The following is a 5931-nucleotide window of genomic DNA, read 5'->3' as shown; positions in this document are numbered from 1 at the left end:
CAGAATTGGCCCAGATAAATAGGTCACTTAATGGGTTGTTTACGGCGGCGATTCAACATGATGCATCAGAGAGCAGGCGGCGAGGGCATCCAGTTTGAGCTGCTGAATGGCACAGGTACAAGAGCTGAAATATGAGATACACTCAGTTTCTTCAAACAAATACATGGCACATATTTCACAGAATCTTTTAGGGCTTATAATCAAAGCTACAGTATCTCTTCACACTCAGGTTATTAGTCTCTTTCACTCTGCATTCCTTTGTGCTGCAGAGCCATATTAATTTATTTTCTCCTGATGTCAGGGCGCTCTTCAGAGGTAGCTATTTTATGTGCCTGCTCGGTTGAAATAAAAAATGAAAAGCATGCAGCCTATGGCAAGAGAAAAATTAAAGGACTGTGAGGTCTGCACAGACCAGGGAGGTGAGCAAAACATGACCACAGGGAGAACAATTTGTTTTCCACCAGGGAAGCAAATGCTGTTTCACAAATGTATGCACTCATGGTACACACTGCTATCTGGGAGACAGCTGGTAAAGGATTTGTTTTTCAGCATGCAGACACGTTCAAAGCACCAAGTAAAAGTGCTGTTACCAAGCAAGATAAATGTTTAGACGGATTAGTGTGTAAGAATTATAACATTCTCTAAATCAGTGGTTCCCAACCTTTTTTCCTTAAGGACCCCCACTCATATCTAAGAAAAGCTTAGCCCCCCCAAGACCCATTTGCAAAAATTAAACATCATTTTTAATTGGTTACATTGAAAAAATCCCAACATAATTGGCCTACGTACATACTTCCCTGATAAAACATCTATATATAAACTATCTATTACTATGATGGTGTAAAATAAAGAGGCTCTGTTAAATTTAAAGAAAAAAACTCAAAATTCTTAAGTCTAAAAAGGTATTAATTCCAAGAAAAAATAGGGGTTTTTGCCTTAAAATCTGTAAATGTACTTGAACCAAAATGTAGACTATTTGTAACTATAAGTCAAAACTCCAAACACTTTTTTTCAGCTTTTCTGTAATTTTTTTTTACTTTACACTGCTGTAAATGTCATGTTTTAAAGCTTGACATTTTTGAGATTTGGTGTCAAAATTTAAGCCTTTTTAAACCCTGAAATTCTGAGTTTGATCCCTTGTAAATATACGACTTTATAATCCTAAAATTCAGTTGTTTTTTTTTCTGAAAATGTTTTTGCACAAAAATGAACAGATTCTCTTCATTTTTCAGCTTTTAGGTTGGCCCTAATACATCATGTTTCTAATCATGGTTTTAAAATATATACGTATATATGTACACTCATTTTGACAACATCAGAGCAGACAGGGTCCCGCACCCCCCTGAGATCTTTGGCGCCCCCCCAAGGGGTGCCTGGACCCCAGGTTGGGAACCACTGCTCTAAGTGGAGCTCAGCGAAAGTGAGCTACAACCTCATTTGACCAATCATCACGCACCTGACTTATTACCTCCGCCATGGAGGTTATTTGATCGGGTGGGTTTGTTTGTTAGTTAGTTAGTTAGTTTGTTAGCAACATACTGTAAAACACCAAATAACAGCCCGGGCGTTTATTTGTCTCAATCCCTGAGCAGACCAGGCGTTTTTTTGGGACCAGGCAGCTATTTGGAACAGGCGTTTAATTCCTTTCTCACAAAAATCTTGCTTAGCAAAAATTGGAAAAATATGGTAAATTTAATCAAACTATTTATTTACACCAGTATGAATATCACTTTTATATTTTTAAGACAAGATTACAGTACCATAGTTATACTTTTGTCTTCTTCTGTCAACTCAACACTCTCTAAACACTTTAAATACTGGTAAGGAACTGAACAAACACAAAGTTGACGACAGACAGTTAAAAGTTAATGTCGTACTTTTTATTTTTTGGCTGGGGGTGCCCCAGCCAATGAGGAGGCTAGTACTCACAGCCAACCAGGCTCAGGTCAGAGGGAGCGTTCCTATTGGCCGCTGTAGCTTCTGTATCTCAGCTCAGTGAGAAGTTGATTCGATGGCTGAATTACAGCGGTGTTCGGTCCTGTGTAGAATTTGTTCCTGATGAGATGAAGTGTTTTGTTACCTGTGATTCGGCCGGTGATTTCAGTGGAACAGCAGAGCAAAATCACTCCAGCGGACATTCTCACCCGCGAGGAGGCAACATAGACTGTAGAAGGGAGGCACGTAAAGAGAGGGCCGGAGCTACGGAGCTCAAACATGGAGAAGAACAGGAAGGGAGGGGGAGTTGTGAGTTGATTCTATATGGTTCTCATCTTATCTCAGTCACATATCAGAGCTGTAAATAAATTACACCCGCCATTTATTTGGAACAGGCGTTTATTTGTCAAAATGTACTGCTACACCCAGCGGTTAATTGGTGTTTTACGGTAACTCAAAAAGTTTTGGACAGATTTTGATGAAATTTTCAGGAAATGTCATAAATGGCATAAGGAAGAACTGATTAGATATTGGAAGGGATCCAGATCACTGTCTGGATCCAGGAATTTTTTAAAGGATTCTGTACTATTGGGAGACAGGGCTAATGGCGGAGGTCTGCGCTGTTACCACTTTACACCAGGAGATGGCGGACATGAGTAACTTCAATCCCAGCAGCATTTTGGGTGTGTTTCTATTCAAAGTTTTGAAGTTTATAGAGCTTGAAAGACACACGCCCAGTCGAGGAGACGAGTCGGAGCCTAACAGAGAGCAAGACAGCTAATTGTAGCGAGAATACTCACAATACTGGGAGGAATAGAGGAATATTCACCCTCTGCCATGACTCCCAGTAGACCACGGGTGCATCTGTTGGCACGCGTAGTGAAGCCACTGCTTTGCCTCACTGTGTTTCCACCGCACCGGGGAGGGAGTAATCGGCGAATGCCGTGGTGGGGGAACATGGGGACAGATCCAGGAATTTTTTAAAGGATTCGTCACTATTGGGAGATAGAGCTAATGGCAGAGATCTGCGCTCTCAAAGTGCTTCTCTAGTTTTAAATCTGATATCTCTCTTCCACAGTCGGCTTGTTGTTTCGGTGTGGATGCTGCAACCCTCCTGCACCCCAGCCACCTCCATTCATTTAATCAGCATCTCATCAGATTCTGCCTCAACCTCATTTGACCAATCATTATGCACTTGTCATATTTTACATGTCATTCTCACTTTCACAGTCAGCCTGTCATTTCAGTATGGATGCTGCAACCCTCCTCCACCCCGGCCACCTCCATTCAGTTAATCAGCATCTAGTCCAGACCTCACAGGTCCTCTGCTCATCTCATCCTGCATTCCTCAGTGTCCTTCAGTGTCTTGCATCCTTTCAAGCCACCACACTGGTTCCTGGTCTACCTTCTCAGAAGTCTGATCCTACATATAATTTTTGCTGAAATGTGAGTGTAAAATAAGGTTTATGTGACTTTTGATGCTTCTGTAGCCAGCTTAAAGGCACAGTGCACTGTAGGGATTTTTTTCTTCAAATACACAGTTAAAGGAGATACAGTATAGACAAAGACCTACAACACAGTCTTTCTTTGAAACAGACAAAAGCACAAGTTATATCCAAAACGACCTCAAATATCACTCCAGTGAATGCATCATTATGATTCTGAACCTCTCTGTCATGTTACCTGACACCTCTGACTTTTTCCTCTTTGTATAGTCGTGCCTGTCTGTATATTGCGTGTGCCTGTGTGTACATTGGACAAACACTTCCACAGAAATCAACCGGGCCGATGATGAACCAACCAAATGATTGCATTCATCATTTCAAGCTGCAGAGGTGACATTTACACCATGACAGGAAATGTGATGAGCTATCAATCTCCCATGCATATACATGTGCACACGAGTACACATGCGATGAATATCTGTGATGTACTCGGCTGTCGGCCATGTTTGACGCAGGGTACACATTAATGTGCCGCTGAAGAAAATGTGATCACCTTGAATAAATCAGTTTTCCATCTCTTCCAGAGACATCCATCTATATTGTTTGGGAGAAACTCGTCAGTAAAACAGATGCTGATGGAATGAAACCATTTCACCTGTTCTACTAAGGACGATAAATCTATAATTTAAAAAAAATATGTGAATACTAATGTCATAAGATATTAAATATGCATAAGAATGTGCCTGTTAGAGTCATCATTTGATAAAACTAAGATTCCAGTGTCCTCTCATGCTGATTTATTTCTTGATATTAAATGTAGGGTAATAAAACAGTCTCAAAGGGTGGTAGCTGCTGTTTGGGGGCAGTTCATATCTTGCATAAATTTCTCATTTACCTCTGTCTCTGTCAAATGAGAGAGACATCCAAATATTACTATGGCTTAGCAGTATGCAACAGGATTTTTTCTTTGATGTCATGCATACATAATATGCACAGTCCAAAGAGAAACCAAAATACCAATATTCAGATGTGACTTCAACAACAAAAGATACTGTCTTATTCTCATTGTCAGCAAACAATCAATTCATCCAGTCATCATCAATGCTCCTAGATATTTGAGAATGTTTCAGGAGACCAAGGTCACACTACACAATTATTTTGGATTTTGACAATGGCTGCTAGGCCAGTTTAGGCGATCACAGAGCCTTAAATTCATGCTGTGACTTGACTGACAGATGTGACAGGCTAAAAGAGGGTACATGACCAGTCACTGCAACCATTGCAATGAATGCTATGCTAAGGCTAACAGCAGTGATTCACCGGTTGCAATTTCTCGCCAACACTTCTGTCATTTCAAGTCCATCGTGTTCGTCCCTTGATGGCACATCATAAAGCTCGACAGCCAACCGCATCTTTCTTGAAACAATTACATTGTACATAGCATAGCCCTCTTAAGCCACATGCACGGGTCAAACCAAAACAACAGTGGCGGATTACAGGGTTGTGTTCGTGCTGCAGAAGCTACTGAGCTTATTATGGTATTTACAGCAAAATCTGATGCTCCTCTACCACCACGGAGAACAGCATACACCAGATGTACACCAGAAGGGCAACGAGGAGAAAGTTTTGGGCAGTTTTCCGTAATCTTCTTTTTTGGTCATTTTCCGTGGTTCTATGTTTACGCGGACATTTCCTGAAATGATCCTGTGTTTATGAGAAAACTTTTTGAAAACGTAATGGAAATATATCATTTTTGTCTCCATGTGGACAAGGCCTCAGACACATCCTTGATTGTTGATCACTAAGACACTACAAAATGAAAAGACAGATTTCCAGGCCTAATGGTTCCCGTGTCAGTTCTATATGGGGTTACAGATGGTGACTTGCCAAATCTTGAGCAAGCATATTTTTTCATTTCATTACACACTGCCCCTTTTAAACCAAACTAAACTAAATAATCATGTTGAAAACCTCAGCTTAAGTACTAAGATTTCTGTAGTATACTACAATAAACCACTATTTTCATTGCATGGATGAATTTCACATGAAGCTCTTAACTTGCTAAATTAGGAGGCTGAAAAATTAGGAATTCACATCTCTGGATGCTGCCATCGAATCTCTGTCTATGAATGGTGACAGTGTGGAAGTTGTTGAGCAGTTCACCTACCTTGGCAGCGTAATCCATCGATCTACTGACTGTGAGGCTTAGATCAACTTGGACTCACACATGGGGATATGGGTTCGCTGAGCAAGACAGTGAGGCGTTTCCTGTATCTGAGCATGAGGACAAAAGTCAAAGCCTTTCAGTCCTTGGTCCTCCTGGTCCTACTATATTCTTGTAAGGCCTGAACGTTGGCTGATGGCCAGAAGTGTCGTTTGTACTCCTTTGTGACAGCTTCTCTTTGGGTATCGTTGGCAAGATCATGTGTCTAATGCTGACGTGCTCAGGAGAATGGGGCCATATGGGCGCCGAGAGTGTTTGCCTGAGCTTGCATTGTGGAGGGGGCAGCTGGGAGGACACCTAGAGTGATGGGCCATGGGCCTGGCACAG

Source organism: Cheilinus undulatus, linkage group 23 (assembly GCF_018320785.1).
Source record: "Cheilinus undulatus linkage group 23, ASM1832078v1, whole genome shotgun sequence".
Taxonomy (NCBI): Eukaryota; Metazoa; Chordata; class Actinopteri; order Labriformes; family Labridae; genus Cheilinus; species Cheilinus undulatus.
Note: the sequence above shows the minus strand (reverse complement) of the source record.